At 41.5% G+C, this 10,865-nt stretch overlaps 1 protein-coding gene across 3 annotated transcripts in view; it reads right to left on the bottom strand.

Moving 5' to 3' along the window:
• Positions 1-8,006, bottom strand: part of brinp3a.2 (bone morphogenetic protein/retinoic acid inducible neural-specific 3a, tandem duplicate 2) — a 58,663-nt gene extending 50,657 nt beyond the window's left edge. For 2 of the 3 annotated variants that reach the window (XM_065469478.1, XM_063500896.1), the window contains exon 1: positions 6,175-6,279. The gene's annotated coding sequence lies outside the window, so the exon portion shown is untranslated. Of the gene's footprint in view, positions 1-6,174; positions 6,280-7,353 lie in introns of those variants that run through there. The other variant, XM_063500895.1, reaches the window with a different exon arrangement.
• Between the last annotated feature and the right edge of the window lie 2,859 nt (positions 8,007-10,865).

A 10,865-nucleotide genomic window follows, 5' to 3' on the forward strand; every position in this document is an offset into this window, starting at 1 on the left:
TACAACCTTTGGGTTTGCTGCTGTATCTCCTCAAGCGTATTAAAGGTAATTTGGAAAAAAGAAATATGACAAAGGGAAGAACCTGAAGATTTTTATGATTTGATACTAACAACTAAGAAAGGCTTGCTGAGGCTAAATATGATTCTGTGTGCTCTGGCTGGTATATACTGTTCATACATTACTTTTCCTTAATGGTGGAATTGAGAAATAAACTCCCCAGTGTCTCTCTCTGTTCCTCCCTAACTGTCTCTCAATCTCTCTTCCTGTCTCCACATATACAGCCGTGTCTGAGCCACGACGTTATTAGCCATTAAGTTGATAGCAGTTGGATGGCAGAAAAAAAAGCTCTATAAAATGCTTTGCAGGTCTCATCCAGTATTGCCGTAGGGTTTTCTCTAACATATCCAAAAAAGCAAATATTTAATTTGCTGTTTGGATATTTTTATTTCCTGAATGTGGGTCTAGAATTTGAGCTCCTAACAATCAATTAGTGACTTACAATTATTGAGAGCCCAACACAAATAGAGCCATTTGAATGAATTTTTTGCAGATTCAAATCAGTGATTTCAGTCCCTAACACCCTAACTAATGTAGGTGTATCATCCATTCTAAATTGCATGTGTATTACTGTGGACTTCTGTTAGATATTACATTTGTTGGACTATTAAGTGCCGTATCTCAACTGCAGTAATGACACGCTGCGGGACGTGCAATGTTTCACAATGAAAGAATTACCGTTGTTCTCGGAACATAACTTCAGATTGGAAAGCAGGGTTGGCTGTTTTATTTTTATTTTTGCGAGAACACCAGTCAAGCAAAAATGAAACACATGTCCATAACTTAGTCATCTCTCAAAATGTTCTTCCCCGAGGCAAAAAAGTCAATGAAAAGATGAGACACTGAGTCAAAGGCATTTTTCATCACAAGAACTACTGGTGGTTACATTAAAGGTATGACGTGCACAGTGCGGAGCCAGCATTTCCTCCAGCTATTTGGAACATCTGCGTGAAAACGACGGCTCTCTTTGTTTTGTTTTTCCCGTTTTTCCCAGAAAACATTGAAAGATTCAATAAAAAACATTATTTGTAATGCCCTCAGATGGTACAGCTGTAAAATCTTACAAATCAGCAGCCCTGGGATGAAATAAAATGTTTGCAAATTCCTCATTCAGTCGAAATGATTTCATAGAAGCCGTGATTGCCGATATCCTCGACATTATTTTAGTTGCTCGTTTTGAAAGCGGGTGATTGATTCACGGGCTTCTTGAGCTAAATTAACAAAATTAGCAGTGTTGCCACTTTGAGTTAATATCTCAATTGATTTCGCTAAACAGAATATTCTAAACAGCTCATTTATTTCGCCTTGCCTACCAATCTGCTCCATTTGTGATGAATAGATGTATCTGTCTGCACAATTTTTTTTTCTTTCAGGCTGCGCTGCAGCTCTTCCAGTAACTTTGTGTAACAGCCAAAATTACATGTTTCCTCCAGAGATATAGGGCTGGCTACCGAGTGCAGTGTTGGATCTTGACTCTCACCCCGTCTTTTGGAGGATACAGTAAGCTTGATGAGACGAGGGGACTCCCAAGCCTAATCTTTCTTGAGAATTTCAGCAGCCGTTCTCGTCGGAGATTGGGACAGAACTGAGCTTCCAGCCCCCGAACATCTGCTCACTTATTGAAGAATGCCAGAGCTGTAATGGTCACCTGCCTGAGCTGTGTGTGTATGTGTGTGTGTAAGTGTAAATGTATGTATGTGTGTTCTCACAAAGTGTCCCCATATCCATGTCTGGAACACACACACAGAGCAGATCCACTTTCTTGGCACAGCAAATATGCAAATTGAAACGAGTCTCTTTTTGTGATATCTCACAATTTGAAAACATTTGAAGGAAAACAATAGTAGAAAAAGAGATGGAGGGGAGGCATGCGCTTTGCAGGGGGGAGGATTTGATTAAAACATTTCATTAGAATTTCTTCAACAGGATCCACTTTGTAACTTGTCTGCAAGCCAACCCTGAAACCATCCTCAAAGTAGGGAAACAGGAACTGATAAACTTTACATCTTCCCCTCCGTGCTGACTAATGAGGTTTTTGGCCCTAATTAACCTAGTTATCTTCCCCGCTACAACTGTCAACAATGCCTCTCATACCAGTGCCACGGGTAAAACACAGCCTTTGTGAAATTATAATATGACTGCCAGTTGCACTCATCCGGCTGTCTTACAAACAAATAAAAAGGATCAGCTCCCATGGTGTCCTGGGAAAAAGACATCAAAGACCAAAAAATAAATAAATAAATAAATAAAAATAAAAATGTCACTATCAAAGTGCTTACATGCGCAGCCATGAACACACATATTTACAGATCTACAAACATGCATTTAAAAACTTTAGACATGAAAACCCAAAGCAGTAATACATGAATTGCAACGCTAAGCTGCTGCGGGGAAGGTCAGTGGAAGTGTGTAGGCAGTGTGGGTGTGTGACTGAGTGCTTTTTTCCCTGTACAAACTGTTGTGTAGGTGTTTTTCTGTGGACTCTCAAATTTACTTCTGAGACTTCTGAAGATGGGGGTGATCCAATTTAATGATGGAATGTTTAAAAAAAAAAAACACCCACCATGATGCTCTCAGATACTAAAATCTGAATTAATAAGAGAAGACAACAAGCCCTCATTTCATGTTTTACATTAAACTGCTCTTTTAAACTCATTTTATCCCTGTAAAGCTATCAGACTTTGTGATTTTCTGCAGTTTTCTTTATCTTTACTAATCCTCTTTGTATGCAAATACATTCCGGTCTACTCATAGAAAAAATGGAAACTTATTTACATTTCCTATTTAAATTGGCTGGTGCTGCTATAATCATATACACTACTGTATATTAATGTATTTTTAACTAAAAAGCAACCAAGCTATTTTAGCAAATAAAATGACAGAGTGGGATGATTTATGGCCCCATTCTATCTTAAATAACTCTATTAATGGCTCTGATTATCATACCTAGGCTGCTTTCTTTATTTATGACAAATGCTCCAACGTAATAATTGTGTTTTCCAATCATTTTACGTAAAAAGGAGTGCAACAAACTAATCATGCAAACAAAATGACATTTACTCAGCCAATCTTTTTCTGTGGCTTACGAAACATTTATTTTTCAACAATACAGAAGGACAAATACATGTTAAAACTTCTGTTTGTTTGATTGAATTGTGCATTACAGCACACTAGTATCATTTCAAGACCAAAATAGAGACAAAATTGTGACCCTGTGATACTTTAATCATCAACAAAACACAATAGCATCATAGTCATACTCTTGTATGTAGATTCATGACACTCGGGAAACATTTTCATGATTAAAATTTATAATATATATAATAATAAAAACAATATAGCAGACGAATAATAGTATAATATACAGCTGGTTTCATAAATGAGGTGACAAAAAAGTACAATATATCCTATAAATGTTGACAATTATTTGTTGTTTTTGATATGGATAGATCCTCGGACTGAAGGTTAAACATATTAAGAGCATGTTTAAGCAAAAATATTTACTTATTTTGGAATGGTGCTACTAGAGTAAGCAATTTATATATTTTAAAAAACAGATCATGTAACTGTGTAAGTCATGGATCTGTGATACACAAGAAATCAGGTGAATTTATTCAAATCAAATCTCGCTAAACAGCAATTGTAACAACATGCCTAAAACTCAGCAAACATTAGATGATGTTTTTTTTTAAAAGACAGTGTTTTTTTGTTTGTTTGGTTGGTTTTTCCTACCTCTACAAGGGTCTGGAGCAACTAGACCCCCAAAACAATGCATTAGAGTTAAGTATGGCGAAGGCAATATACTGTGTACTAATGATGCATTTGCTCAGTGTGGATGCTACTGTCATACAGCAAAAACAAAAACTCTTTGTTCTCCATATGAAATGAATGCAGCTGTGCAACAGTGGAGCCAGGCAGCATATAACCCAATAACCCAGCCTGTGTTATTGTCACAAATGCACGGTGGGACTTTACAGTGAAACAGTGTGTAGTTATGTTTAACAGGCATAGGCATGTGCCACATAAGACTCTATGTCTTTGTATTAAAAAAAATCCAATTTAATCTTTCTGTGACTATTTACAAAATGAGACAGTAGCTTATTAAGGCGGAGAGACTCGACAGCAGACGTCTTCTAGGCCAACATGGAAATAGATCAGTCCGACAAATCCTTCTCCTCGCAAAAGCAGGATGGAAAATTTGGCTGGAGGAAGCAATAAACTGATAACAAAAAACAGCACCCCCCCAGCACCATTCATTTACTACAGCGACAATTCATTATGAAAGATGGATAGCGGCGCGCCCAGTCAGCTCACACACTGACATCAACATTTCACATCATTATGCAAAGAAAGTTAGCTCGCAACACTTCAAGCTCCTCCAAATCAATCCACAGCAAACTTTGATTTCCGAGTGTTGACTATCAATATAATTATGTTAGCACAGGCAGAAAAAATTCTGAGTGTTTCTCCGGCAGCGTACAGTATCTGCATACGTCTTTGCCTTGCGGTGGCTGTCTGTGGAGGGAACGTGAGATCAGTCGTTTAGCTCAATCGATGGCGTGTGAAGCAGGTTGGAGGTTTTAACGAGTAAAACTCTGTGAGGATTAATCCACGAGAATATTGTAAATCATTATAAGGTGCTGTGCGTAAAAGTTCAGCTGAAAGCAAACAGGGGGAAAGCCGTCTTAATGATTGCTCCTCAGACTGTAAACTTCTCACTTTCTAGCATTTATATGGCTGCATATCACTGAGTGGCCAAGAACATACAGAGAGGAAGCTTCTATAAATCACCGGAGAACACAAATAGGCCTCTTCTGCTGGTGGCCTTGTACACACAGACACAAAGGTTGCTCTTAAATTAAAGGCACACATTCCTCCCTCACTATTCACTATGGGCTCTTTTTTCTTCTGGTATTCTGCTGCAACTCTGGCTCTGTGAATATCTGTAAATGGAAATACATGTTTCACTGCACGATTCTTCCACTACTGAACAGGTAAGCTAGTTAAAATTTGAAAAGCAACCTCACAACTGTGTCATCCAGTCACATGCTCAGCCACCTCTGTCAGTGCATATTTATGGGCAGGGTGACAGCGTGACGCCTGCCTGTTTTAATGACAGGAAGTCTGCACTTGATCTGTAAAGAATTATGTGCAATATGGTACAATTTTGCTCTCAAAGCAGCCCTGTGTCCATCCGTTTGTGCGCCTCTACAGAATACGCTCAGACTCAACATTCAATTACCAGTTGCCTCAGAGAGAGATTTTTGGCTTAATGCCCCCGTCGGTCTTAATCTGAGAGATTCTACTTTAGTGCCAAAGTCAGCCTCAAATCCCTCAATGAAACTTTTTGATTTTCTCCTCTTTAGCTTTTCTCTCATCTTCTCATCTCTCCCACTTTTCCCTCTTCTCCTTGCAGCGGCTCTTCTCTGTCTGAAGTGAAACTTTGTCAGTTTGCTCATTATCATAAATTAATGGGCTGAAGATGTTGAGCGGTCCCGGCAAAACTCGACCCTCGAAATACCACCTAAACCAAGATGAGGTGATCTTCTTGTTCTTCTTCTCGTTTCTTCTTTACCTTACGACTTTACTTCCTTATGTCATTGTGTCATCATGCCAACTGTAATTTGCCCCCTAAAAATAGCAATTATGATCAATTACAGGGTTTCTTAAGCTGAACACTTGTTACCACTCTGCCCTCTAAACCTCATCCACCGATCCTCCTGAAGTCAGCAACAGAAAACTACTTTATGTTGCATTAACTTAATGTTCTGCGCAGAGCTTTTCTCGTCCCTTTTCCTGTGCTTTCTGCTCTTTTTTTTCCCACTTCCTCCCGCCACATCCGCCCTTCTTCAGCCATCACACCTTCAAATGAAGCCGCCTCCTGCCCACCACTAAACTGTAAGAACAAGGAGCCCTCTCAGGCATGTAGTGCCTCCTGTTAGCCTCAGTCTAAAAAGCCTATAGCTGGTTTCCTGCTCAGTCACAGTTGCCCTGTAAAAGTTCTGTTCAAGCTCGATTTGTTTCCTTTCAAGTACACGTCAGTCACAGACAGATGGTCCTGTCATCGTCACTCTGACGGACAAGCAAACAGACACGAACACAGAAAATTAGACTTACATGCCATATACAGCCTCGATTGGCATCTCAGCAGTGAAGTAGAGAAAAAAAAGTAGAATCAGACAACGTTTTGAGCTCCTTCCTTTTTTGTTGCTCAGATGACCGATGCAAGGAGAGAAATCTCTCTTTTCATAGGAGGAGACAGTGTGCCTTTCAGGCCTGGACACGGTTGGGTTCACCAGTCTCCCAGGATAGATGAGGACACTGCTGAACAGTGGCCCTGTTGTGGCCCTATAAACAGTCTGAGGCTTTGGCACTTGTGCCTAACACTGGCAAGTGGCAATGAGAATTACAGCAGTGATTCACTGACTTTTTTTTTCCTACCGTGAAGCTTTGCAACAAAATAAACCTTCCTGCCACTGCAGTTGGGGGTTTTCACATGAAGTTACATTTAAAATACTGCAAATAGCACCTATGCCAGCATGCCCTTGGGCCACTATGATAGCATTTTAAATGTTATTTGTTTTCTTGGAGGGTATTTTGCTCATTATCGCAGCCTCCACTGATCCCATAAGGCTGCCTTTGACTCATGTGCCTTTTTTGAGGGTGAGGCTTGAGGGTGCAATGTATAATTATGAAATCAGTGGGACTATTTTTTTTTTCACTCTTCCAGCCTGAGAGCAGAGCTGGGAGCTTGGCGAGCAGTACTCTGTCCACACATCAGTGTAAGAGATCTGATCCTCCGCAGGAGCGAATGCCAATACACCCCTGAGGAATATAGATTAGAAATGTTTGTTGTTAAGGCAGATAAAGAGTGGCAGTGTGGGTGAAGGAGGGGTAGGCGAGGGGGCTGGGGGTGGGGGGGGGGTGGGGGGTGGAGGAGACAGGCAATGAGAAAGGAGGAGGAGGAGGAGATGAGTCTGATTGTGCTCATGTATAAACTGACAAGGCATGAAAAGCAATATTGTGTATGCTCTCCTGAAAGTGTCAGCAGATACAGTACGGGAGTTTGTGTGCATGTATGCAGGGGTGAGACTGTGTGTGTGCGTCTGTGCGTGAGAGTTTCACATTGTACTGTGGTCAAGCAACAAAGAAATTCACTGATGTCACAGTCACAGCAGATGCAAAGAGCTATTCAAACACGGTGATGAGGGTGAACATCCACAGGTAGCGTGGGGTTTTTCTTTTACTTTATACTCGCGCAAATTCGACAAATTAAGCTGAATTGCAAGAACTCACCGCGGTTTAGGACGACAGAGAAAGTTTAACTCAGTGTGTCCCATGCTCTCGCCGAATCCCGGTGGCTCTCAGCTGCCCAGATTGTGGAGAAACTCATTTCACAGTTTGTCAGGGTTCAACTGCAACTCCACGGAGGGAAAAAAAACACCACTCAAAAAAAAAAAGAAAGAAAAAAAAGAAAAACACTCCGAGAAAAAAAGAGGTAAAGCTGCTCCGGACAAATCCGATGGTCGGTTCTACACCAGTGAGAAACTTTGAGAAAAGCAGTCGGGGGTGCGCTTGGGGTTGACAACCGGCTTATCCCACAGTTAATTCAACGTTCCTGGAAGCAGAGGCTCTGACCTTTCTGGGGATAATGACTTTACAAAATGAAATCATCCAGCAGGAGATGTAGTCAATCGGAGAAACGAGCAGAAGGAGGAGGAGGAGGGGGAGGAGGAGAAAGACTCCAGGAGCGCAGAGGAGCTAACGTTCAGGAGATTAAAAGCTGTCTTAGCGCAGTTACCAGAAAGCGGCGGGGTCCAGCCTCGGACAGATGCGACGGAATGCGGCTACCTGCCACCCCACGAAGATTGTTAAATATCCCGTTGTGAATTCCGCCCCGGCACCGTTTTTCTTTTTTCTTTTCTTTTTTCTTTTTTTTGTTCCACCTACTTGACCCGCCTACTCCGCAGCGCTGTGTGGAGGAGCCCAGATCCTGTGGAAACTGAAGGTATAGGCGCTCAGCAGATAACAGGCATGGGCGCTTCGGCTCTCCCCTGTGCCCCTCTCTCACTTAGTCACATGTTTAAGACACAAGTAGCCCTCTGTAATAGCTGCCAAAGGAGGGTAGACTAAGGTAGCCGACGTGGCGAGAATAATAATGCGTGCCTTTCTCTCCCCCCTGCTCACTTCAGATGAAAAGCCCTTTTCGCAAAATGCGCGAAATGGCATTCCTGCCATTAACTTTATGCCCCAATATACTTGTTTTAATGCTGCAGTTATTTCTAAAGACACGAGCATCGGAAGTCATTTAATATCCCTCATAACTGCTTGGCTGCAAACTCCAGAAAAAAAGCCCCTCTAGAGAGGACGTCAGTGTTTAAGTCCTTATGTGTCTGAACTGTCACATTAGTTAGAGGAGGAGAAGGTGTTGAGCATAATGCCTAATCCTCTTTGGTTTTGTCTTGTGGAGCATGCCTATACATGAACCATGAGTCATTAAATGGCACTGCAAAGGCGGCTCTGCTTCAAAATAAAATAAAATAAAAATAAAAATCACCATGCAGCAGAGATACAGCCACTGAGTGAATGAATAGATGCTGGCATTTTCATAATGACTGTGACAGCACACATTATAGCAACAGGGATCAGCGCTGTTCAACTGTATGCTGCCTGGGCACCTGATTTCATTTCAGATTGCATTGATCAAAAGCGGCGCCAGAGCGTGCAGGATGTGAATTGGTCAGGGAGGCGGATTCCGTTTCCTTTTTATTGGCTCTTACTACTTTGCAGAAATAATTAACATGCAGGCTGGTGGGAAAGCGTGCGCACTGTGCCCGAATTACATCTGAAATGCAATTTGAATCCTCTCAGAGAGCAGCCCATTATTCCTAAAGCATCAAGAACAAAAAAAAAGTGAATGCTAAATACTTCACTGCAGAGATTTCATATTGCATGCACTGATAAACGCTGATGATGAGACTGCAACATATACAATTCTGTGTGTGTCTCTGTGTGTGTGTTTGTGTGTGTGTTGGGGGAGCGGGGGGGTGCCCGGGCCGTTCCTCATCTCATAATTCTGTCGGCACCCGAATCTACCCAGAAACAGCAGAAATTAATCCGTGGGAGCAATCGGGGTGTGGAATTCTGTGGGCACAGTAGCCTCGGAGTGGTGCTAATTAACCCAGTTTCCCCGTGCGTTCCAGCCTCCGTTTAGTATGCCGTGCCGTACTGGAGCTGTCCGTGGTTCTGAAGTTGATTTATGTCGCGTCCCAGCAGAGATTTGTGGCAGATTCAGCGTGACACAGACTCTGATTTTTTTTATATCCCCAACTGTCAATTCCGATCAGACCGGTGCTGCAAAATGTGACAACTTGTTAGAAAAATGCCTCTAATGTAAGCATTTCCTTAAGTGCGTGCATCCATCTGTATGCTGAAAGTACAACGATGACAGCGTTGTCCCACTATCCCAACTCATTTGTCATTCATATTAAAGGCCTCTGGCTCCGTAGTTGTTACTGGTGATAAGCCTGTGGGTGGGGTGCTGACCTTGGGCAGAATAACCACGATCTTTTGAGCTCCTGGGATCGTGGAAGTTTAACTTTCTGATCGGCTAAAAACTTTCAATGCTTGGTTGGGTAAACAAGTTGTTCCCGAAGGAAGGCACACACAGTTTGCACTTTGAGTCAATTATTACATTATACAGCCGCACCAAACAAACAAAAAACAAACAAACAAACAAACAAAAAACAATGGATGCAATATATTTACTGCCCACAACTGTTAGTATTTATTTACCAACCAAGACTCTGATAATCCTGATTTGTCTTCTGACAAATCTCGTGTGACGTGCAAGTCCATCTGGTCAAACTAAAACACAAAGTAAAAGAAAAAGAAAAGGAAATCTTTGTAAAAGCTGGCAGTTTAACGTTGTATGGCCTTCAGTTTAATTCAAAAGAATGCCGAAGAATGCAAGAAACAGTAGGGTTATGTGTTAGACTATGTGAAAAGGTAATGAAAGGAAAATTATAAAGAAATACTTATAAATATGCAGATGATGCTGTTTAACTAACAAGACAGTTAAAAGAAAGGCCAATGGCAGCTCACTTGGCAGAGAAGCCAGTGTGCATATGTGAAGGTTGTGCCTATTGTGTAAAATGTTTGAAAACCACTGGGATAGACAGTATATAAAAGTTCAAATGTTTTGTTGCGTATTGAAGTCAATATTGGTGCATACACCATGACGTCACTCACTCATTTCTAGACTTAAAGACTCAGCCAGAGGCGATCTTCAATTTTATACTACCCATTTTATGGGAGATAGCTGTAATTCAGCCAAAGTGCAGCAGAGGGCGCTCACAAGGTTGTCCTCAATGAAAAGGTAAAGCTAAATGGCTAAAATAATTGCAAATGAATTTCCCTCATCATCTTTAGTGTTCGCAGAAACTGTATCAACATGTCCAAAATAAAGCAGTGGGCTACATGCTCTACTTGGAGGATAGAAACAAAGTATCGATCCTATCGCACTAGCATCAATCCAATGCCAATACCAGCGTTGGTATCAATAGTATCAGTATTTAGATTGATGCATTCATCTCTAATGCGTGCCGACTGGTCAACTGAAGATTTAAAACAGAGCACACTCCCTTGGTGGCATCTGTTTTCAAATAATCACACATTAGACGCATATATAAACCACCGTGACAACGTGCATGTGCGTATGAGAAGCAGATGATTGCAGTGGTCAAAGGTGACTGCTACCAGGAGGCTGATGCTCAAAATTCTCTGCTTCTGCTCACTCACCAGTGCTG

Source organism: Pelmatolapia mariae, linkage group LG17 (genome assembly GCF_036321145.2).
Source record: "Pelmatolapia mariae isolate MD_Pm_ZW linkage group LG17, Pm_UMD_F_2, whole genome shotgun sequence".
Taxonomy (NCBI): domain Eukaryota; kingdom Metazoa; phylum Chordata; class Actinopteri; order Cichliformes; family Cichlidae; genus Pelmatolapia; species Pelmatolapia mariae.